The 25,844-nt window shown below is 43.4% G+C and overlaps 1 protein-coding gene across 3 annotated transcripts in view; it reads left to right on the forward strand.

Moving 5' to 3' along the window:
- PRICKLE2 (prickle planar cell polarity protein 2) overlaps positions 1–25,844 on the forward strand; it is a 342,745-nt gene that overhangs the window by 158,052 nt on the left and 158,849 nt on the right. The window contains exon 1 of one of the 3 annotated variants that reach the window (XM_070360546.1): positions 13,459–13,717. The exons of the other annotated variants lie outside the window; for them this stretch is intronic. The gene's annotated coding sequence lies outside the window, so the exon portion shown is untranslated. Of the gene's footprint in view, positions 1–13,458; positions 13,718–25,844 lie in introns of those variants that run through there. 3 annotated transcript variants of the gene reach the window in all.

Consider the following 25,844-nt stretch of genomic DNA (forward strand, 5'->3'; position numbering starts at 1 on the left):
CAAAACATGAACCTTCAGGACATACTCAGTGATAGAGCAGCAGTTTATCCACGTGAGATACCACACAAAGTTTTTCAGGCAGCAGGATCAGCAGTGCAGTGAGTCAGGGAAACTTGCAGTAGCCTGGCTCACCCTCTGAGCAGGGTAGGGAAAGGCCTCCTGGAGAAGGAAGGATTGAAGCAGGACCTTGGAGGCTTGCAGGGTCAAGGCTGTGCTTCCTGTGGCCGCACATCGGATGACCACTAATTTTGTGGCCTCAGACAACACCTGTGTATTATCTCATGATGCTGTGGGGCTATCTTCTTTGCCCAGATTCTCTAAAAGCTGAAATCCATGTGTTTTCATCTGCTTCTGTTCTCATCTGCCCATCTCCAAAGCTCGTCAAACTGTTGGCAGGATTCAGTTCGTTATGGTGGTGGGATGAAATCCCTGTTTCCCAGCTGACTGTCACCCAAGAGCTTTTGGGTGACAGTTAAAAATTAAAAGCTGTCAGCAATTTTTAGGTCCTTGCCATGTGGCCCCCTTCATCTTCAAAGTTAATGGCTGAGAATCTCTCTTACATCAGATGCCCCCTCACTCTTTCAGTCTCTGTGTCCAGGAAGATACTAGTGTCTTCCAAGGGGTGATGGGATTAGGTCAGGCTCACTGAATATAATCTCAATTTAAGGTCAGTTGATTTGGGATCTCAGATTACAGTTGCAGAATTCGTTCACAGCAGCACCTGGATCCATGTTTGAAAAATTGGGAGAAGGCATGTGTATGCCCCAAGGCAGACATCTTGGGGGCCATATCAGAATTCTGCCTCCCCCATGGTTAGATAGTAAGCTTTAAATGTCCGAGATGGAAACTAAATTAATTATCAAAGTTATATCTTCTAATGTGTATTGCATGCACAGCTTGGAATTGGGAGGAGACTCTTTTAAAGGAAATGAACTTCAGAGTATCCAGATAGTGATATAGAATTGGAGGGGACTCATTGGCTGGCTTGTTTCATGATCTCAGCCCAGAACTACCTCCCTCTCCCTTCTTTCATTGCCTGGCAAACTCTCCTTTCTCTCCCTTCTTTTCTTTCACACACACAGGCAGGTTTTCCCAAGAGTCCACATTCTCCATGGGGTGATTCTGCTGCCTAGGGGCATTTGCTTATGTCTGGAGATATTTGGGGTCATCATAACTATCGGGGATACTGGAGGCATCCAATGGGTAGAGGCCAGGGATGCTATTCAATATCCTGCACACACTGGACAGCCCCTCCAACCAAGAATCATCCAGTCCCCGTGTCGATGCTGCCAGGGTTGATTAGCTCAACAAAATGTCTCTTTGCTGCCAATCCTGGGTCTCTTTTAAGCCTCCATAGTTTTTCTCATACCATTGCATCTGCCTGAACGTGCTTCTCCCCTTTTCCATCTCAAGGATTCCTTGTCATTCTTTGAAAGTTGATTCTACCATCACTTTCTTGTGCTGGTCCAGGTCACTCTCTCCACAGTACTTTTTCACACCCGGGGTACATCACTCAGTGCTTTATCAATGTGTGTGTGTGTGTGTGTATGTGTATATCATCTGTCTCTCCCACAAGACTGTGGGTTCCTCTTGAGTGTGAATTTTGCGTGTTTTTGACTGTGAATTATGTGTGTTTTTTTAAATATCTATGTTCTCAGAGCTCGTTACTATAATGTCTTGTGTATAGTAGATGCTCAGTAGGTGTCAGGTGGACAGGTGAATGGATTAATGTATGAGCACCTGCAAAGTTCGTAGACACGAACTACCATCAGTTCTCAGTTTCCGCTCAGTCTTTCTTCCAAGTGCATCTTGCAACCGAGATTCAGCAGTTGACATAAACAGTGGTCTGCACATGTGAAGATGGTGCATCTGGGGGGTCTGGGAGCAGGATGGCCCTGTTTGGGCTCCCATCCCTGCCACTTACAAACTGTGTTATGAGAGGCAGGTTACTTAACCTTTCTGTATCTCAGTTTCCTTCTCTGAAAATGGGAATCTTCATAGTTGCTACTTCAGTGGGCTGTGGGAAGGATTCAGAGAGAGTTCTGTTATAGTCAAGAGTGGGAGGAAATGGGAGGGGTATTCATTTGCATAATGCTTCCTTGTTTTCCAAATTCAAAGTAAATGAACTTCTCCCCAACACCCTCAAAAAACAATGGATGTAGGTTAGCATGGCTCAATGTGGCAGACACTTCCAAAGTCATATATTTGAAAATTCAGGGCCAGAATGTTCCCATTAAGCACCAAAAAAAGAGATGTCAAGATTTACCTCCAGAAAAGGCAAATGTTGATACCTAGATCTCTTGATTGATGCTTTTTTTCTAAATTTTATTTTATTTTTAAAATTTACAATATTTTATTCGTTTTGCCAAATATCGAAATGAATCCGCCACAGGTATACCCACGTTCCCCATCCTGAACCCTCCTCCCTCCTCCCTCCCCTACCGTCCCTCTGGGTCGTCCCAGTGCACCAGCCCCAAGCATCCAGTACCGTGCATCAAACCAATCCCACTGCTGGGCATACACACTGAGGAAACCAGAAGGGAAAGAGACACGTGTACCCCAATGTTCATCGCAGCACTGTTTATAATAGCCAGGACATGGAAGCAACCTAGATGTCCATCAGCAGATGAATGGATAAGAAAGCTATGGTACATATACACAATGGAGTATTACTCAGCCATTAAAAAGAATACATTTGGATCAGTTCTAATGAGATGGATGAAACTGGAACCTATTATACAGAGTGAAGTAAGCCAGAAAGAAAAACACCAATACAGTATACTAACGCATATATATGGAATTTAGAAAGATGGTAACAATAACCCTGTGTACGAGACAGCAAAAGAGACACCGATGTATAGATCAGTCTTATGGACTCTGTGGGAGAGGGAGAGGGTGGGGAGATTTGGGAGAATAGCATTGAAACATGTATAATATCATGATTGATGCTTTTGAACTATGGTATTGGAAAAGACTATTGAGAGTCCCTTGGACTGCAAGGAGATCCATCCAGTCCATCCTAAAGGAAATCAGCCCTGAATATTCATTGGAAGGACTGATGCTGAAGCTGAAACTCTAGTACTTTGACAACCTGATGCAAAGAACTGACTCACTGGAGAACACCCTGATGCTGGGAAAGATTGAAGGCAGGAGGAGAAGGGGATAACAGAGGATAAGATGGTTGGATGGCATCACCACTCGATGGACATGAGTTTGAGTAAGCTTCAGGAGTTGGTGATGGACAAGGAGGCCTGGCGTGCTGCAGTCCATGGGGTCACAAAGAGTTGGACATGACTGAGAGACTGAACTGAGATCTCATATTCATACAGATTACCTCTGTTAGAAACGCTCTTTAAAGTTTGAGGTGTCAGTTTTCCCTGTAAACTGGAAAGTTTGCCTTTTTATTTAGGAATATTCTCTGATAGCTCATTTGGTAAAGAATCCACCTGCAATGCAGGAGACCCCGGTTCAATTCCTGGGTTGGGAAGATCCCCTGGAAATGGGATAGGCTACCCACTGCACTTTTCTTGGGCTCCTGTTGTGTCTCAGCTGGTAAAGAATCCACCTGCAATGCGGCAGACCTGGGTTTGATCCCTGGATTGGGAAGATCCCCCGGAGAAGGGAGAGGCTACCCACTCCAGTATTCTGGCCTGAAGAATTCCATGGACTCTATAGTCCGTGGGGTCTCAAAGAGTTGGACATAACTTAGCGACTTTCCCTTTCACTTTAGAATCACCTTGTCAGGAACAAGGAGGACATAAACCCACATGTCCTGGTCAAATTGAGCTTGAAAGATTTTTCATTACTTGTTGCTCAATTGCTAAGTCATGTCCACCTCTTTTCATTATTAAGACCTTTTTAAAACATAATCAGAAGTAGAAAGAATAGTATAATGAATCGCTATGTAATAGGTTTCAGTTCAGTTCAGTTGCTCAGTTGTGTCAACTCTTTGCAACCCCATGAACCGCAGCACGCCAGGCCTCCCTGTCCATCACCAACTCTGAGAGTCCACCCAAACCCATGTCCGTCAAGTCGGTGGTGCCATCCAACCATCTCATCCTCTGTTGTCCCCTTCTCCTCCTGACAGTCTTCAAATTTTGCTACATCTCTTTCATCTGTTTCCTTTTACTCGTGGTTCCTCCCTCTTTCCCCTTCTCCTTTACTCTTCTCCCTCCTAAGTATTTGAAAGCAAAGCTCAGACATCATGTGATTTTAACCTTACATACCTAAACATGTTTTCTAAAAAGTACGGATATTTTCTTACAGGACCTAGCAGCACTGACAATAATGCCTCGTTCTCATTTAATTGGAGTGTCATATTTTTTAGTGGCTTGGATGTAAAAAGGGTATGAAGCCAGTCCCCTGAGGAACCGTGCATAGAAGTGGGTTGATAGAAGATAAAGACTCGGGTTTTTGAAAGACCCTGAGTGGAAGAGTTGGCTGGCTTGGCTCTCTGTGGTCCATGTTAGTGGAATATCAGCCACAGCTCACTGGGAGCAGGAACTTAATCCAGGAGCCAGCTGTCTGCTGGTGAACTGAGCTGCCTCTCCTGCAGGCGTGCAGAGTGAGACCCAGTGGAATAGTTTATTTCATTCATTTTATGAATAGTAAATTGCCAACATCTGCTGGAACATCAAAAAAACAAGGGAGTTCCAGAAAAACATCTACTTCTGCTTTATTGACTATGCCAAAGTCTTTGTGTGGATCACAATAAACTTTGGAAAATTCTGAAAGAGATGGGAATACCAGACCACCTGACCTACCTCTTGAGAAACCTGTATGCAGGTCAGGAGGCAACAGTTAGAACTGAACATGGAACAACTTACTGGTTCCAAATAGGAAAAGGAGTACATCAAGGCTGTGTATTGTCACCCTGCTTATTTAACTTATATGCAGAGTACATCATGAGAAACCCTCGGCTGGAAGAAGCACAAGCTGGAATCAAGATTGCCGGGAGAAATATCAATAACCTCAGATATGCAGACGACACCACCCTTATGGCAGAAAGTGAAAAAGAACTAAAGAGCCTCTTGATGAAAGTAAAAGAGGAGAGTGAAAAAGTTGGCTTAAAGCTCAACATTCAGAAAACTAAGATCGTGGCATCTGGTCCCATCACTTCATTGCAAATAGATGGGGAAACAATGGAAATAGCAAGAAACTATTTTTTGGGGCTCCAAAATCACTGCAGATGGTGACTGCAGCCATGAAATTAAAAGACGCATACTCCTTGGAAGGAAAGTTATGACCAACCTAGACAGCATATTGAAAAGCAGAAACATTACTTTGTCAACAAAGGTCTGTTTAGTTAAGGCTATGGTTTTTCCAGTAGTCATGTATGGATGTGAGACTTGGACTATAAAGAAAGCTGAACACCCAAGAATTGATGCTTTTGAACTGTGGTGTTGGAGAAGACTCTTGAGAGTCCCTTGGACTGCAAGGAGATCCAACCAGTCCATCCTAAAGGAAATCAGTCCTGGGTGTTCACTTGAAGGACTGATGTTGAAGCTGAAACTCCAATAGTTTGGCCACCTGATGCGATGGGCTGACTCACTTGAAAGGACCCTAATGCTGGGAAAGATTGGGGGCAGGAGGAGAAGGGGACGACAGAGGATGAGAGGGTTGGGTGGCATCACCAACTCAATGGACATGAGTTTGGGTAAACTCTGGGAGTTGGTGATGGACAGGGAGGCCTGACGTGCTGTGGTTCATGGGGTTGCAAAGAGTTGGACACAACTGAGTGACTGAACTGAACTGAATCAAGTATCTGCTGTGTTAGGTGCTGAGGATTGCTGTGCAAAATAAGAGAGATGCAACCCCTTCCCTCATGCAGCTTCCAGTCTGTAGCACTGTGTCCCAGAATGGGAGATGGTTTGGGGTGGTCCAGAATTAGTTAATTAACACTGAGTTACACAGAATGAAAAACAATTCTTTTCAGCCTTCTAAACTTTGTAAGTACATCAATAAGGAGATCTGGATTGGGTGCTAGAGTTGCCTCTTCTTTAAAACTTGATCATCTCCATTTTTAGTCAAGAAAGAGCAATGTCATGGCAGTAGCTCTTGGCATGCCACAGTTCCTCAGTTACTGTTTTTTGAGTAATTTGTTAAACATCCTTACAAAAACAAAACAGTAGGAAAATAGTTAATTTAGATTAAAGCCAAAGTGATTCAAGGGATGGTTTAAACTTGGGGGTTTTGCCTGATTCTGTTTTTCACTGTTCAGATTCACATACATTAAAACTTACTATTTAGGTTTACAGTTCTGTGGGTGTTTACAAATGCATCTGGTCATGCAACCAGTGTCGCAATCAAGATACATATCTCCTCCTAAGTTTTTCTCAATCCCAGCTCCCATCTCCAACCCTTGTTTTCTGTGCCTGTGAGTTTGCCTCCTCTGGAATGTCACATAATGCATTCATACAATATATTGCCTTTGCAGTCTGACTCTTTCTCTTAGCACTACAGATTTGTGATTCATCCACCATATTGCTTATGTTTGTTCCTTTTACTCGCTGGGTCATATTCTATTGTGTGGATGTCCCACAACTTGTTTATTCATATAAATAATAATATAAGGCTCATTCAGTATGTCATTAGTATGATATTTAGTAAAGGCAGATTTAGCAGAAATCCTGCAGGTGGTATACAAATGAGTGAGTCTCGGGAGAAAAAACTAATCTGACCAATTTATGCATTAAAGGGTTGTTGATGGTTGTTCATCTTTTAATCGCTTACCCAAACCTCAACAGTGTGTTTGATTGAAATATAAATAGGTTTCCTGTCATGCTAAGTCAGAGCACAACTTCTGGGCCTTCCAGAACATCCTCTTCATATTCCCTCAGTCGTGTATTTCCATTTGTTCGTTTCCTCCCTCCTTACTCCTCCACCCTCCCTTTCCTCCCTCTCTCTTACCCTCCTTGTCTTTCTCCTCATTCTCACTCTGATATTCTTCCTCCCTTTCTCCCTTCACTTCCCCGTCTCCTCCCCCTAATATTTCATTGGAGTTTATGTAACTGAATTAATTAGACCTATTTCTCAAGGAGTTGGTTTTCCATAAAATTCACTTTGCAGTTGGCATGACAGAAGAGCTGGCATATTAATCAAATGCTACAATTTGTTCTTTGTATCTGAATCAGGCTGGGGTTGGGCTTCCTGCTTATCTGTTGTCGTTTATACCATTCTGTCCTTCACAGGGAATGAGCCTGGATTCTTTGTGACTGGGCTGGGTGATGGTTGTGAGTGTTGATAGATTGGGTGTGGAAACGCTTAACAGGGCCAGACCCTATCTTTTTAGTTAGTGTTACAGAGTCCCCAGGATATAAAGTGTCTTCTGAAAATAAATAAGAGCCTTTCTTTTCCTTCCTTTGGCTGATGATATCAGTACCATTAAATAGAATAAAATGATAAAAATCTTTGTTCGTTCTTAAATAACATGTTAATTACTGTTCTATGTATTCACTTTGTATTTCTGAAATATATTCACTTTTTAGACATTTTTGTCCCCCAGTGCATTTTAAATCCTCAAGTACTCAAATTATATGTATTTTATATAGTCTTAACATGTGTCTGGTGGGGTGGGGGGTGGCTCTTTGTAGCTAACCAGGAGATCAGAGTCTGCAGCTTTCTCCATTTAGCCTGTTTGCTGCAGAATACAAAGGCTGCTAAAGGATTTGAGTGCATATCTTAAAAGCTCATCAGAAATATTCTGAGCTCCAGATTTTTTTTTCTCTCTCAGCAACATTTCAGATATGGAGGTTCTCCTCGGGTGCCCCTGCTCGTGTTGCTGAATTTAAAATGCCACAGGAAGAAAGAAAGATCTGTTCTGTTTTCTCATCTGTGGAATGAGGGGGTTGGACTAGATGGGAGATGTCAGATATATAGCAGCATTGCTGTCACTCCTTCTCCATCCACATGACAGACATCACTAATCAATCACAGCATGCTTTCCTGCCATATGCAGCCTCAGACTTCTTATCAAGTCAGCACTCCAGGAATCCACTACTAATCAGTCATTGTTAGCTGAAGAGAGAAAATCTATTTTTCTGTTCTGAAACATGATGGGATTTAATCTCTAGTGCAGATTTAAGTTGTTTTATAAAAGTCAGATCACCACTGCATGGTAGCAGGAAGAATGTTGGAAGGCATGGGTGGTTTCAAGTGAAGATTTCATATCACTACGTTTTATGCTCCTTGAAGCCAAGTGTTGTGTTTTATTCATGTGTTTCCGTGTTTACACAGCCTATAAGTCAAACCTTCTTAGTAGACATTAGATACATGTTTGTTAAATGATGCATGAAGGAATGAATGGAAAGCTTGGCCTTGGCTAATGCTTTTGTCTCTAAGATGGCACAGTTCAGTGCTTCTTCCAAAAGGCAGACACAACCTTTACCATTATTGAATTTCTCTAAAATTCAGGCGACTCGTCCAGATTTGGCTAGATAGCTGTGTTCTTATCCACCGAGCATTGGCAGGGCCCAGTAACTTGGCATCATAGGTTGGACTTTACGAGTTTCTTTTCCATGCATCATCCAGGTCGTTCATAAACTTGTTGAGTAATACTGAGAAGGGTCCATCTATTCCTCCCCCTGCTGGACTCTGAATTCTTTCACTTTACTTTGTGGTTAGGAATCTGAAAGTTTCATGATAAAGAGAAGTCTGTTACAGTTTTGGAATTTATCACTGAAAAGAATCACATACTTGACACTTAACTTATGCAGCCTTCATTAGTTATTTTGGAAGAACTGTATTTTAAGTTCCTTTATTGAAAGGGCCAGATCAAATAACTCTTTAAATTTGGTAGTATAATAATGTTATTTTTGCAGGCTAGATTCAGTAAATATTCAATGTTCTTCAAGATAGTTTCTTGAAAAATAGGCTGAAGCCTCTGTCTCTGTCAGCTTTCTGAAGAAAATCACCTTTTAAAACAAGAGGCATTTTTTTCCCCACCTAATCATTGGATTTCATCTAATAGCAAGAACAGCTACCCATTTAGTAAAAAAAAAAAAATTATTTATAGGTCAGGCATTCTGCTAAGTGCTTTACATGTATTATCTCTAAACCTCAAAACAACGCCAGGACTTAAGTGATATGAATTCCATCCTACAGATGAGATGAGTGACGCTTGGAAAAGTTACATGACTTCCCCAAAGTCAGACTAGATGATAAGTAGCAGTACTGGAATTCAAAGGCAAGCCTAATTCTAAAGTGTTTCCCCCTAAGGATACCAGCTCCCTCAGTGTAGATTTTACCTACTCCAGGAAGCCCTTATCAAGTACCGCCTTCCCACAAGACTGCTTGAGATGTTCTTCCTCTGTCTTTTTATAGTAGTATAGTTTATGCCCCGTTATGGCTGGCTCAGTAGTAAAGAATCCTCCTTCAGGTGATGCGGGTTCAATGGGTCAGGAAGATGCCCTGGAGAAGGACATGACAATGCACTCCAGTATTCTTGCCTGGGAAATAACATGGACAGAGGAGCCTGGCGGGCTACAGTCCATTGGTCACAAAAGAGTCAGACACAAACTTAGTGACTGAACAACAACGACAAATGATGACACTCTCCATCTGTTTATCTGCTTCCTCTACCACCAGAATAAGATTCCTGGGAACAGGGGCGTTGAGTTTCTGCTCATTTGGTGTTTGTGTGTATGCTTTTTTTCCTGCCACGTTTGTTAATGGCTGAATGAACACGTCTTTCCAAGGATGTCTCTGCTATTTCATCTTGGTGCTTAAGAGCCATATTAATGTACAGTTAGACCTGTAAGGACCTTCTATAGTTCAGAATTTGTTAATTTGGGGGATGAAAGACTGAGGGAAATATAATCCAACTCTAAATGTGGAATGGCAGAGTTGCCTCTCTTTAAAGTGCCATCTATTTAATTCTGTCATTGCATTATTAAACTGTTATACTTTTCCTCAGTTCAGTCTTTTATTAACTGTACTTTTATGAGTAATTAATACAGACAGATGTTCTTACATTTATTTATCCTGCCTGAGATGTCTTATGCTTCTTGAATCTGAAGATTCGTGAGTTTTATAAATTCTAGAAAACTCTTAGCCATTATGCCTCTCCTTAATGTCTATTCTGTGCCAGCGGGACTCCAGTTGGACATATATTGGCCCTTCAAACTCTGTCCTCCGTATCGCTTAAACATCTTTATAGTTTTCAATTTTGCATCCCTTTGCGTTTCATCTTGTGTAATGTCCTGAGATGTATATTTCTCTCTTCAGGAGTATTTCATCTTCTGTTTCATCTCTCCATTGAGTTTTTAATTTTAATGAATCTATAGAGGAAAGAGAAGAGTTGCCCTTTTTTTGTTGTTTCATTTCTAGCTTTACTGTGTTTAGTCATTTTAAACTTTATTAATGTTCTTTTTCAAAATGTTGTTTTATTACCTCTAACTCTTGAGCCCTGATCCTCATACTTGCTGACTTACGGCTGTGTTTTGTAATTTACTACCACAAGCTCATGTTTTGAAGGGTCAGATGTCGCCCAGGTTACAGAACTGACTCTGCAGGAAAATTTTTCATTTGCTTCTGTGGGGAATTCTTGGCATATCGTGAATGGGACCAAGCTTTATATTAATTGTTCAGTTGGAGTTTGCTGATGCTCACTTTAATTTTTCATATTCTACTCTGAAGAAAGGCATAGGCTGAGGGCTTCTAATTCTTCTAATTCTAACATTTCTAATTCTTAAATGTTTCCCTCCTGCTCAGACCACAGGGAGACAAGTTTCCTTGGGATGGTTGACAGTTTTTCTAATCTATTTGTTTACCAAGGGTGCAGCCCTCAGGGATTGTTCCTGGTTTTCTGGAGGAGTTTCCTAACAACTTCCTACTTCTGCTTGTTCCAAAGCCTCATCTTCTGTCCTACTTGGGTATTCAAACCCTAGCCCCTAGGGAACCAAGACAGACTGTTCTCCTGTTGCCAACCATCTTCCCTTCTGCCTCATATCCCCAGCATGAATTTGCATGTTCATCATTCTTGTTTTTAGTTACTTCTTTTTTCTACCTGGGTACTCTCCTTTCTTAATTGTGAGTCAGCTAAGCCCTTAAAATAATTTTGGTTATATTTTATCTAGTGTATGTAGGGTCTTTGAAGAGTTGGAATTTTCAGGCTGTCATCATTTACCATCTTGCCAGATCCAGGAACTTATTACAAGCTCATGGTAAAGTAAGTAATATACAAAAATATATGGTGAAATAGGAGCCTCCTTCCCACTATAGACCTGCTTAGTTCTCATACCAACTTGCCAAGAATAATAACCTTTACCATTTTCTTAGGCATAATTCTAGAAACATTTTATGCACATACAGCATACATATGTATATATAACACATGCGTCCATGCTTAGTCACTCAGTCATGTCCAGCTGTTTTGTGACCCCGTGGACTGTATCCCGCCAGGCACCTCTGTCCATGGGATTTCCCAGGCAAGAATACTGGAGTGGGATACATTTCCTTCTCCAGAGGATCTTCCCAACCCAGGAATCAAACCTGTATCACCTCTGTCTGCTGCACTGCAGGCAGATTCTTTACATGCTGAGCAATTGTGGAAGCCCATATAATACATGAAGATTTATTTAATCAAGCAGGGATATATTTTACCTTCTGCACTGTACTTAGCAATATATCTTGAAGTTGATTGTTTATTAGTGCACTTAACTCTGCTTCTTTTGTTTCATGACTGTAGTATTCCAGAAATAGGTGTTCTGTAATTTATTTTTCCATTTCACCTATTTTTATTGGGTGGCAGTTTTCAGTTATTGTGATGTTATAAACTGTGCTCCAATAAACATTCCTGATCATATGTCTTTGCTGACTATACATCTAACATAATTCTCTTTGTATATTTTGCTCTGTCTCTCCCCTGTGCTGTGATGGGGATTAATTTCCTGTGTCAACTGGCCTGGGCCAAGGGATGCCCAGATAGATGGTAACATTAGTTTTAAGTGTGTCTGTGAGGGAGTCTCGGGAAGAGATTAGTGTTTGAATCAGTGAACTTCAAAAGAAGATTTCTACTTCACCAGTGCAGGTGGGCATCTTCCAATCTGTTGAGGGTCTGAACAGAGCAAAAAGGTGGAGGAAAGATCAGTTTGCTCTCTTTGCTTCCACATTTTCCTGCCTTCAGACATTGGCAGTCCTGGTTCTTGACTTTTGGACTGGGACCAGGACTTGCACCCCTGGCACGCAGTTCTCAAGCTTTTGTATTTGTCCAGCATTATAACACCAGCTTTCTCCAACAGATTCTCCAACAACTCACAGACTACAGACCATGGGACTATTCCACCTCTGTAACTCCATATAGGGTGCCAATTCCTATAATAAATCTCTGCATATCTATCTATACACCTTACTGGTTCTATAGCTCTGGAAAATCTTAGTACACACCTCCACTCCCCTTAGGAGTGGTCACCTCAGCATCTTGTATGAAGTCTGGCACTGAGCAGGTACAGAATTCACATCTGTTTCATGAATGACCACGTACTCACCAAGAAGCCAAACCAGCAGTCAGATCATCCCAACCCCCAGGAAATGTATTCTGATTTCAGAAACACCAGCTCTTGACTATCCAGTGGGCTATAGCTGTTGATTGGGCATACCTCCTAGTCCAGATTTGCGCTAACACCATCGTTACAGCAACCGCATGAGATTTCATGATCATGCTTTACAAACAAGGAAACTGAGGCACAGTTTCCATAACTTGTAAGAGGCTGAGACTACAACGGAAACAGCTGGCCTCTTGAATATCACCTTTTAATTAACATTTGTCTTGTCACAGCCGACACAAGATGTGTCAGTGTTCATGCCTTCATTTATTCGTTCATTTATTCCATCAACAAATATTTACTGAGAGCTCACAGTGTTCCAGGCAGGAGGTAGGTAATACAGTGTGGTGAGAGATGGAAACAGCCCTGCAGTGGTGGAATTTACAGTATAAAGGGAGAGACAGATTAAGCAAAAAACAGTGAAAGTGTGATGAGTGCCCCCAAGGTTGTGGTGCAGGGGGTAGTAGTGGGGAGAATTTGGAAGCACCTAGCTGGGAGTTCTTCCCAGTAATTAAGAGAGTCCTCAAAGCTGTGATGAGTGGGATGAGCCTTGAAGGATGAGCAAGATGGGAGGGGTGAAGGCCAAGGAGCAGCCTGTTCCCTGCCTTACTCCTGTGCTCTGCTGTACAGCGGAATTTGGCTTTTGCTTCCCCTGCCAGCGCTAGGGACCTCCACTAGCAAGGGCCAGAGCGCCTGTGTCCTTCTGCTACTGAAAGTGGCCCGTACTCCCTTCCCCACCCCCATCAGCCTTTTCTAATTTTAAAGCAGTAGCTCCCTTGATTGAAATCTCAATTTGGGAACAGGCCTAGGATTGGCCTGTGGCTCGAAATTCTCACCAATAAGCGCCACGGTAGGTGGGGAGGCGTCCCTTTAAGCAGCGGGGAGGCAGCCTGGAGAGCTTGAAGCGTCTCTCCCCGGGACCTGAGAGGTTTTCCTGCATCCGGAGCTGTGCACGGAGCAGCTGCCATCGCTGAGCCCCGGGAATGTCACCTCCCTCGCGCGGAGCCCCTGCAGGGCCCCCTTTGGCTCCGGGTGGTTGGCGGCGGACGCCCCATTGGGCTTCTTAGCCGCAGCCGCATCCCCTGGCCCGGGACTGCGGCCCCTTTCCACCCCCCAACCCCCTTAGTTCCCGGTGGTGGAGGCCCCGCAGCAGCAGAGATGCAAGGCTGAGCCGGGTAAGTGGCGCCCCAGGGCAGGGGTGCCCCGAGGGGGTGCGTGTGCTCCTGGTAGAGACCAGGAAGAGGGGCCTTAAAGTGGGACAGTAACCTCTGGAAGAGATGCGCCCTGCAGCACAGACACTGGGGAGGTCAGGAGCTCCGGGAAGGGGACCTTGGGATCTTTTTGATATGAGTGTCTCCCAGCCTTTGAGCACTAGGTTAACCAATAATAGTAACAGTGTCAGGAGTCACGGACCCTGTTACTGTATTAGGACTTTTTTGGTGGAAACATTTAAACTTCCCTGAACTTGCTTTTTTTCAAAAGCCTTTAATCTCTTAACAGTTCATTTCCCTCAAATGTTGGAAATGAATGGATTGCTCCTGACCTACTTATTTATTTCTCTTAGACTCTCAAAAAATGTGTGATGTCTCCAGGAAGGTCTGGTTTAAAAGATGATGTATTTCTCCCCACATTCCTATGGCTCGTTTTCCTAGAACTTTAAAAATGCCTATTGCTGTTCTTCTTGGTGGATTATCTATAATGAAGCAGCTCAGAAATGTGTTCATTTATTCTCCCTGGATTGGGGGTGGAGGTGGGGGAGAGACCTCCCTCTCCTGGCCTTCCTAGCTGGAATAAAACAGTCTGTGGGATGGGGAAAGCTCCTGGGGGGAATATGTTAGAACCCCTGCTTGTCCAGATTTGCAGATGTACCCTCTTGGCTGCTGGGAGACTTTGGACTTAGTGAAGCCTGAGAGTCTGCAGATCTGGGGTGCCTAGGCAGCTGTATCCTGGGAAATTTCCAAACCAAAATAGTCCATCGGGACTGGAGTGGGGGAGAGGGGTAAGGTTTATTTAAAAGATGCATTTTGAGCTTCGTCCCTCTCCCCAGTCTGTTTTTCCTGAGGTACACATGAGCAAACTTAAAGCCTAATGCAGAGGGCCGGGGGGTGGGGGCGGGGGTGGTGGAGGATGGGGTGTGTGTGTATGTGTTTAATTGAAGACGAGGCTCCTAGAAGAAATGCCTTCCCCAAATGAAGCAAAGTCTGATGCATGAATTGCCAAACTCCATTTCCGCCCATATTAAATTATTTTGGCTTAGAGCAGCCTTCATTTTGCTGGACTGGACTGGCCTTCATTCGCAGTTGTTTAGGTGTTGTGAATCATTTGTATACTTTGGGTTCCTTGCCTTCTGCAAACAGATGTTTTTAGCTGTGCAACTAGTTGAGTAATTAGAGAGATGGACACAGCCCTGTATGTACAGACAGAACACATACCACTTGGGGAGGATTTGGACCTTTCCTTTTTCAAATCATCAATTGCCAAACCCTCCCAGCCGTTGGGCAACTCAGATAAAGGTGTCAAGTGAGCTGAGCAGTGAAGAATTTATATGTGCAGCTAAGTCTGCTCGTCCTGCAATAAAACATCTTCCCATGGGGCCAAAAACTAGGGGGGTGGGGAAGGCTTATAAAAATGATCCTGTGTTCTCAGTCACCGACTCCCCAGCTCTCCCTGGATTTCTGAGAACCTGCCAGGAGAAACTGTTGACTGGGTGGAAGTTTCAAGAAATGCAGAACAGAAATCAGCACAAGCCCTCCTTGAGCGACTTTTATTTCTGTTTGGAGGAAGGGAACACTTTGTTAGAATAACAAATCGTGGCTGCTTTTCAAGAGCAGAAAACAGTTCGTGTTCCGAAGGCAGATTCATTTTTAAGAGTGTGAATCATTTGGTTTAGGTTTTTTGCTTTTCTTTTTTTTTTTTCTCTTGTGGTAGAGGCTTGGAGATGATTAAATGTCTTGTCTGCAGGAAATTACCAGGAGATTTGAGTATTTTCCCGGATCAGGCTCAGATGGTACACAGCTTTGGGTGTAATACAAGAAAGCTCTGTTACCAGGCGATCTTTCTGCAGTGATACCCTCCACCTCTCCCAACCTGTCAAGCTTCTTGCTCAACAAGCCTTTTCTTCTTTTTTTTTTGGTGGGGGGGGTGGTGTGCCTCCATTTAAGAAACTGAAATAACTTGCTCAGTCCCTCAATGAGCTTTTTAAGACCGTTTTATCAAGCCTACTTCCCTGTTGGCCTCCTCCCACTAGCCTTCACAGGAAAAGCTCTTGGCTCTTTTCCCCAAGATTTCCTTTAAGCCCGGCTTGTTTTCCTCAGGGACACAGATGTCTCAAGGAATGAGAGAGGCAGAGGTCTGAACTAATACTCACCAGTTTGGTGGTGGTGACATTTATAGTCTTTGTAGAACTGTTTGCTGAGAAGGCAGGGTGGTTCTGTGTTGGGTTTACCCCTGAAGCACATCAGTAAAATGAAGAATGGACAATTAAATGCTGGCCAGGGACAACCACGGGGTCCAAGGCCCTGCTTTGTGTAGTGTTTACAGAAATCTGCAGCTTCTGATTATCTTAGAGATGCTCTGCTCCCCAAGCTAGTTTTCTGAATCTTTTCTGAAAGGCACCTGGTCACGTGAAGCACCTCTTAGCTGTGTAATCAAATAGGAGCGCTCTGGGTGAATAGAAACTCAGTATGATACTCTGAGGTCAGTGAGAGGAAGCAAAGGGAATCTTTTTTTTTTTCCCCCAGCTACTAAAACAATGGTAATTCTAGTTGAATATAATGAAACTTTATGGAAATTGCATGGAGAATTTCCCAAAAAGTTGTGTTGTTTTTTTTTCTCAAGGTCTAAATGACAAAGGATTCTTTCCCAGTATACTTAGCATTTGATTGCCATGCAGTTTTGATTTTTTTTGGGGGGCGTGGGGGAGGACGCTGCAGAGGGTGATGTTGTCTTTTTATACCCTGCTGCTCTGTGTGACAAGCAGAGGAAGACTCGTTTTTTGCAAAGATTTCTATCTGGATGTCTTCCAGAAGATACAAAAGATGGAGGGTCAGTGGAGGGGACAGACAGATGCAGGTAATGTGGAATTCAGTGTCAGGGAAAACTCACGTATGATTTCCCTGCAAGTGTAGCCCAAAGGCCTTTGAGAATTGCCTCACAATTGACTTTTAGTAGTCAGCTTGCATACAGCAATCATACCCATCACAAGGGTCTCCCTCTTCACGGAACACCTTTCCAGGCAAGATACCAGACATCAGGGAGTGTGTAGGTGACATTGCTTATCACATCTCTGAAAGTTTGCCTTGTGCTGCTTTTTCTTTAAAAAAGAAAAAAAAAAAGTGACCACTTGATTTCTTAGTCCCATTTACAAAAGATCCCTTTGTATTCACCTATGCTATAATGTTTCCAGGGATTGAGGCTTTATTTAGGTTTTTGAGGATGAATGATTATCTGTTGAGTTAGCTTTCAGATAAAGTCTGATTTTGAACCTCAGTTTGTCTAGCCTAGAGAAAATGTCTCATATTAACATGTTATAATTGATGATGGCAACCATTAGCTATTAACTTCCTGAGTCTTTGCCAAGCACAGAATACCATGTCTTACCAAGCTTTCTTAGACAGTCTGATGCATGAGAATACCCTTCAGAGAGTCTGTTTCTCAGGGTCTCGGGTATGACCTAGAAATCTGTGTTTTAAGAAGCATCTCTGGTGGGTCCTTGGACTCTCCCTAGGGACACACTTGCCTTTTCATTTATTATCCTTTAAAATCTTGACAGTAAGCCCGGCACAGTAGATGCAGTTATCATCTCTGTTTTACAGATGAGGAAGCATAGGCTCAGAAAGGTTCAGTAGCTCCTCTGGGTCACAAAGCTACCAAGTGGGACTTAAAACCTGTGACTGTCCAAACTCAGTGTCCTTGGCGCTCACGCTAATCTTCTCTTAACAGTTTGGATCTAGTGACCCCTCCCCCAACTCTCTGTGCCACACCCTTCCCTGCTGGGACATCATAAAAATGCGGCGGGTGGCTGCAGTCCATGAGGGCCTCTTGTGGCCAAATGTAGGGAGGTTGCGTGGGGTGTAGTGATTCATGTTCATCGTGGAGGAGCGTCTGGCTCATTCGCCTTCGGTTCTCTAACTGTTGGGCCAAGACGACAAAAGGTCAGATTGAGTACTTTGGAGGGGAGGTGCTTTTCAGCCCTGCAGCTTTTGGAATCCATAAGGCATCTCTGTGTCCTCTAAGGGCTCCTTCCATAGTCCCCAGTGTCTCTTCTTTCTTTTTCTCCAGACACTTCCTTCAGGCTCTTCCTGCAAGACTGTTCACAGTTCACACATCCAACAGGACTGAAGCCTTTCCCTGTTGCCTGTCAGCTGAGCCCACACGGAGCCCCTCTTTTTCCTCCATCTTTTGCATAACTGCCTCCCCCCAGATAGATTGCTGAAGAAAGCAAACACCAAGGGAAGGTTGTAAAGAAAGGAGCAGAGGCGAGGAGGAGCCTCATTTTCTGTCTCCAGCTTGATTCCCCCTTGGCCTGACCTGACCTGATTTCTCTTGCCCCTGGGCTCATGGACCGGGGCTGATTTCCAGTTGCTTAATTGCTGCAGGACTGTGATACAGGGCAAACCACTTAACCTCATGCACTTTGCCTCCATTATCTGTGAAATGGAGTGTTCATGTCAACCCTTTCTCCTTTGGCTACTAGTGACATAACGTCTGTAAGAACACTTTAGACTTTGTTCTGACACATTTTGAAGCCATGATCCCGTTGCCTTCTAGCAGTGGTTCCCCTACAGTGTCGTAGGAAACACCTGTATGGCAAATGGTTCTTCTAAACGAGAAAGCAAAAACGTGGTTCCATGTGTATTTGGAAGAAGCAATACCCTATAACTCTTTTCTGAGGCATCACAATTCATACTAGCATATTCAAGGCTCTAAGCCCTGGAGTAGGGAAACCTGTTTTAACTATGACTTCGCACCTTCATTTATAGCTCAGTTGATAAAGAATCCGCCTGCAATGCAGGAGACCTGGGTTTGATCCCTGGGTTGGGAAGATCCCCTGGAGAAGGGAAAGGCTACCCACTCCAGTATTCTGGCCTGGAGAATGCCATGGACTAGGCAGTCTATGGGATCACAAAGAGTCGGACATGACTGAGCGACTTTGACTTCACTTCACTTTGTACCTTCCCTGCTAATGTGACCCCAGAACCCCTTTTGTAGCCTGACTCACTAACATGCTGCAAATGCACTTGGGGCAAATCTGTTACACATCAGGATGTGAGCTCTTCTTGTAAGTAGCCTTTAGACAAGTCAGGAAAGATGTACCCATTTGAATGCAGAGTTCCAAAGAATACCAAGGAGAGCTAAGAAAGCCTTCCTCAGTGATCAGTGCAAAGAAATAGAGGAAAACAATAGAATGGGAAAGACTAGAAATCTCTTCAAGAAAATTAGAGATACCAAGGGAACGTTTCATGCAAAGATGGGCTCAATAAAGGACAGAAATGGTATGGACCTAACAGAAGCAGAAGATACTAAGAAGAGTTGGCAAGCATACACAGAAGAACTATACAAAAAAGATCTTCATGACCCAGATAATTACGGTGGTGTGGTCACTCACCTGGAGACAGACATCCTGGAATGTGAAGTCAAGTGGGCCTTAGGAAGCATCACTATGAACAAAGCTAGTGGAGGTGATGGAATCCCAGTTGAGCTATTTCAAATCCTAAAGGATGATGCTGTGAAAGTGCTGCACTCAATATGCCAGCAAATTTGGAAAACTCAGCAGTGGCCACAGGACTGGAAAAGGTCAGTTTTCATTCCAATCCCAAAGAAAGGCAATGCCAAAGAATGCTCAAACTATTGCACAATTGTACTCATCTCACACGCTAGCAAGGTAATGCTCAAAATTCTCCAATCCAGGCTTCAACAATATGTGAACTGTGAACTTCCAGATGTTCAAGCTGGATTCAGAAAAGGCAGAAGAACCAAAGATCAAATTGCCAACATCCCTTGGATCATCAAAAAACCAAGAGTTCCAGAAAAACATCTGCTTTATTGACTATTCCAAAGCCTTTAACTGTGTGGATCACAACAAACTGTGAAAAATTCTTCAAGAGATGGGAATACCAGACCACCTGAACTGCCTCCTGAGAAATCTGTATGCAGGTCAAGAAGCAACAGTTTGAACTGGACATGAACAAGAGACTGGTTCCAAATAGGGAAAGGAGTACGTCAAGTTTGTATATTGTCACCCTGCATTTTTAATTTATGTACAGAGTACATATCATGAGAAATGCCGGACTGGATGAAGCGCAAGCTGGAATCAAGATTGCCCGGGGAAATATCAGTAACTTCAGATGTGCAGATGACACCACCCTTATGGCAGAAAGTGAAGAACTAAAGAGCCTCTTAATGAAAGTGAAAGAGGAGTGTGAAAAGGTTGGCTTAAAGCTCAACATTCAGAAAAGTAAGATGATGGCATCGGGTCCCATAACTTCATGGCAAATAGATGGGGAAACAATTGAAACAGTGAAAAACTTTATTTTGGGGGGCTCCAAAATCACCCCAGATCATAACTGCAGCCATGAAATTAGAAGAGGCTTACTCCTTGGAAGAAAAGTTATGACCAACCTAGGCAGCATATTAAAAAGCATAGACATTACTTTTCCAACAAAGGTCCATCTAGTCAAAGCTTTGGTTTTTCCAGTGGTCATGTATGGATGTGAGAGTTGGACTACAAAGAAAGCTGAGTGCCAAAGAATTGATGCTTTTGAACTGTGGTGTTGGAGAAGACTCTTGAGAGTCCCTTGGACTGCAAGGAGATCCAGCCAGTCCTAAAGGAAATCAGTCCTGAATATTCATTGGAAGGACTGATGCTGAAGCTGAAACTCCAATACTTTGGCCACCTGATGCGAAGAACTGACTCATTTGAAAAGACCTTGATGCTGGGAATGATTGAAGGTGGGAGGAGAAGGGGACAACAAAGGATGAGATTGTCGGATGGCATCACTGACTCAATGGACATGTATTTGAGTAAGCTCCTGGAGTTGGTGATGGATAGGGAAGCCTGGTGTCTTGCAGACTATGGGGTCGCAAAGAGTTGGATTTGACTGAGGGACTGAACTGAACTGAGACAAGTCACTCCCTCTCTGAATCTCACTTTCCTTCTCTTTGAAATGAGAATACAGAAAGTCCCCTAGATACAGATGAGTTCCCTTCCAATACTGTATTTCTAAGTCCAATTTGTTCATAAGTCCAACAAAGTTAGCCTAGGTACCCAACTAACACAGTTGTCTATATAGTACTGTACTGTAGTATGTTTGGCACCCTACTCCAGTACTCTTGCCTGGAAAATCCCGTGGATGGGGGAGCCTGGTAGGCTGCAGTCCATGGGGTCGCGAAGAGTCGGAAATGACTGAGGGACTTCACTCTCACTTTTCACTTTCCTGCATTGGAGAAGGAAATGGCAACCCACTCCAGTGTTCTTGCCTGGAGAATCCCAGGGACGGCGGAGCCTGGTGGGCTGCTGTCTATGGGGTCGCACAGAGTCGGACATGACTGAAGTGACTTAGCAGCAGCAGTAGTAGGTTTGCAATAATACAAATAATACATAAAAAAAGCAAACATACAGAAGCAGTGAAACATTTTTAATCATGCAGTACAGTACCTTGAAAAGCACAGTAGTATAGTACAACAACTGGTGTACAGGGGCTGGCATGGAGAGTTACTGATGGGAACAGGGAGACGAGCTGGGAGATGGTAGAGTTGAAGGATCGTTAACAGTAGGAGACAGAGGGCCAGCTGCAGTTTCGCTCATGTGTGATGTTGATGGAATACATGTTCACATGTTTGAAAGATCGTAACCTGAAGGTTCGTATGTACAGGACTTTCTGTAATAGTGAGACCTGCGCTACAGAGTTTTGGGTACTCTGTAGGGAAATAAAAGATGCAGGGATCACCCTCCACTGGCCAGGAACATTTGCATGAGTGCATCATTCCCTCCTTCCTGTGGTTTTCCCCTTCCTTCAGCAGACTTCTCTGTATCCTACTTGCGGCATCTTCCTCTTGCCTCAATTTCCTTTGCTGCTCTTTCTCCTGAACTGCTCCTATCCTCTTCTCGTTCTTCTCCTTTTTGTCTTTATTTGCTCCCTTGCTGACATCATCCAGTCCATGGCTTCCTGCGATGACTTACATCCATGAGTTCCTGTGAAGATTTACGTCTTCAGCCTGGACCTCTCGCCTGAGCTCCAGGCTTACTCGTACAACTCTTTTCTGAGCATCTTCATTAGGCGTTCAGTGAGCTTCTTGAACCTGACGTGTGAGAGCACAACTGGAGATATATTCTCCTCCCCAAGCCTTTACCATTGGCAGGGCAGCCAATGGTGACCTCCAGCCATCCAGTTGTTTGAGCTACAAGCTTTTGGCATCTTTGATCTTTCTCTTTGCACACACTCCCATGTCCAGTGTAGTGAAAATGAGTCTTTTCACCTCTCCCTCAAAAACAGATCCCACATTGGACATGGGAGAGGGAAGACTGATGGAAAGGGAACTAGAAGTCACTTTCTTGGGTACAAAAACTGCTTTACGTTCTTGGTAGAGTATGGGTTTCATGTGTATAAGCATCTGTCAAAATGGATCAGACTCTGCGTAGAAGATACATGTTTGGCTGTAGGTAAATTACACCTCAGTAAGCAATGACAGAAAAGATGTTTATCCCCAAGGGAACACCGCTCACCTCTCCACAGGCACAGCTTTATATAGGTGACCATTGTTTCTCACTTTGATTACTCAGTAACCTTCCCAAATACCTACTGTTTTTAAAGCTTAAATCAGTTCTCACCTTCCTCCGTGTAACAGCTTCCATCAGCTTCCCATCCAATAAGAACAAAATCCATTTTACCACGGACTTTGAGATGCCTTCCTCTTCCCCACAATCTTAACAAAGCCTGACCCTAGTCTGCCTCTGCAAGGACACCTTCTTCCCCAAACAGTCATCCCCATGCTCCAGCCCCTCTGGCCCTTCACATCCAAGGTCCTGCCTGCCTCTGGGCCTTTGTATTTGCTCTTCTTCCTGCTTGGAATGCCCTTCCTCTAGAACTTGGCCTGGCTAGCAGCTTCTCATCATCAACATCCTCAGCTTAAATGTTATTCTGCCAAGATGACTTCCTACCTGGCTTTGCTTTGCTACTCACACCCTGCAACTCACTGTGTTTCTCTTTGCCACATCATGTTCTTTCTTTCTGTCCAGAGCATTTCTCAAGGTATAAAATTGTTTTTCTTGGTGATCACTGTCTGCCTCTCCCTAAATCCCTGATGGGCGGAAACTGTGTTACTCAATGTCCATCCTCAGTGTGCAATTCGTGGCACCTTGTAGGGGCTCACAGAGCTGCCTAACCATGACCTTGCTCAGGGTCTGACACAGAAACTGCAAGAAAATTGTTACCTAAAATAGATGGTTAAATTACTTAATATACATTGTTAAATTAAGAATATTTTTATTACTGTTCTCAACTCCTTCTTCCTTTTAGGGGATGGAGGTATGACTGATAACCTTCATAGCCTCATTGATTCCATGTACTTTATGTTTCTAATTTTCAGATTTTTTTAAAAATTATAAAACAAGATCAGTGGTAGTTACCCCTTGTGGAAGTCTGTATACCCCACTGAGAAAGGTGTTCTTACAGTAGGAGTGAGGCATCCGTGTTTCATCACCTTCTAAAATTGCATCCCCAGCTAATGGTTTTCTTTGAAGACCCCGAGCTTCTGAACTTTCCTGCTGGGGAAGTTTGATCAGATGCAGCTGCTGCTCTGGGATTTCACTCAGGATGCAAAGATTTAAAAAATCAACTGCAGTTTCCATGAATGGGTTTGGAACTCAGAGGGCAGTAAATGCATGTATATTTTGATTTGTTGGAGAAAATTATGCCCAGAGAACAAAGATTAGACTGCATGTAGAGTACCCTAAACCCTCCCCTCTCTGCTCCCAAAAGTACTCACCATCATTGCTGGAGTTTTGGTTTAAAAATCAGAGCAAAGGTTGTGCATTCTAGAAATGGAGGTGGGGGGAAAGTCAATAAATATTGGTGGGCATGAGAACATTCTTTTGGGGCAAGAAGAAAATAATACAGATGTTTCTGAAAACCCACAAGCCGTGGTTTGTTTATTTGTATTGTCTGTTGAGTTACTCCCTGGAGAAAGAAACAGCAACCCACTCCAGTATTCATGCCTGGAAAATCCCATGGACCGAGGAGCCTGGTGGGCTACAATCCATGGGATCGTAAAGAGTCGGACACGACTGAACGACTTCTGTGTTCTGTGTGTGTGTTGAGTTACTAGGACAGGAATAGTACATAGATCTTATTTGCCTGGAGCTCTGGTTAAGGACTAGGGGACCCTATCAGAGCTTGGGGGATTGTGTTGTGATTGATTAGCAATATCTGCCATGGGCAAGAACCATGTCTGGTTTTACACATAAAGAATTGTTAGATTTTGAAGGCCCTGTGGAGCTCATCCAGTCCAGCTCTTGATCTGATAACTACGATGCTGTGGTGGTTGTTGCTGTTCAGTCACTAAGCTGTGTCCATCTCTTTGTGACCCCATGGACTGCACCTCACCAGGCTTCCCTGAGCTTCATTGTCTCCTTGGAGTTTGCTCAAACTCCTGTCCATTGAGTCAGTCTCATGGCATCCATGAGATGCCATCCAACCATCTCATCCTCTGTGCTTAGGAGGCTTTAAAAAAGTAATCATGAACTTGGCAAAGTAATAACTCTTAATTTTTTAGGCCTTTGTCCCCTCGTGGGTATCATCCTTGTTGTCAGCATGGCATACTGCACATCTTCCTAGGACTGCTCGCTGGGCTCTTCCTGTGAAGTTTGGGAAATTCTGCATCACTATAGCCCCTTCTCCAAGAAACGTGAAGCACAATAAACATACTAAACGTCTTGAGAAGTCTAAGTGTAAAGAACCCTGTCTGAGATTAATTCCCAAACCTGTGTGACCCCAGGATGCTTCTCAGGGACTCCTGTGGCTATCTTATAAAATATTGTTTACACGATGGTGCATGAATGTTTAGTTAAGGCGGAGCATGTTCATTTCCTATGGCTGCTTTACCAAATTTCCGTAAATTGGCAGTAGTTTATCCTCTCATTGTTCTGGAGGTCAGATGTTCGAAAACCAATGTGTTGGCAGGGCCATACTCCCTCCAGAGGCTCTGGGAGAGAATTCATTCTTTGCCTCTTCCAGGTCCTGACGTTGCCAGCAGCCGGTGTTCCTTGGTTTGTGGCCACATCACTGTATATCTGCTTCCATCTTCACACTGTCCTGTCCTCTGTGCATGCGTTATGTCCCCCTCTGCCTTACTCTAATGAGGACACGTACACAGTGACATTTAGGACCCAACCAGATGAGCTGGGATAACTTTCTCCCTTCAAAATCCTCATTTAATTATATCTGCAAGGACCCTTTTTCCTAATAAGGTAGCATTCACAGGTTCTAGGACTTAAGACATGCACATATTTTTAGGGGGACAGTTTTCAACCCTCCAGGGGCATGTTGACTCAAAAGTTAGGAGACCTGAATCCAGATCTCTTTTTGCCAAGAACTTTCCCTGACTTGCATCCCATCCATATGCTTATATCAGGTCAGGGTGCATGTCTTTACCCCTCAGAACCTCAATTTCCTCCACTGTAAAATGGGATGTCATTGCATATACTTTATAGTTTTATTATAGAGATTAAATAATACTTGTACAGTGTTTGGCACAGGTGAACATTGAGTAAACATGAGCTTATTACTATAATTATATATATTTGCTATTGTTACAGCTACTAACATTATGATTGTATCCCTTCTCTTTGAACCTTATGGTCAAATGAATTTATGTGGGTGTCTCATCCCTGAAATATCCAGGGCTTCTTTCAAAACTAGCAAACTATGATTCCCTATCTGTTAGAGGTCACACTGTATGTTTTGAATCTTTTCAAAGGAACATATCCTGTGCTTATAAAGGGAACACAGCCCTGTCACCAGCACACAGATTAAGAATAAAATGTCACCAGTGTCAGAGTGGCCCCTCCTGCCCCTGCCTTTCTTCTAGTGTGATAGGTTTTGCCTGTTTTTGTACTTGACTCTAATGGAATCATCCTCTTTTTGTACCTGGGTTTTTTCCATTCAATATTGTGTTAGTGAGATTAGGTCATTTTGTTGTATGTGGTTGTAGATCATTCATTATAATTGTATACAATTCTGTTTTTAAGTAAATCACAATGTATCCATCCCATCCCCACCCCCGACCCCCGGCCCCATGGGCATT

Source organism: Bos mutus, chromosome 22 (assembly GCF_027580195.1).
Source record: "Bos mutus isolate GX-2022 chromosome 22, NWIPB_WYAK_1.1, whole genome shotgun sequence".
NCBI lineage: Eukaryota > Metazoa > Chordata > Mammalia > Artiodactyla > Bovidae > Bos > Bos mutus.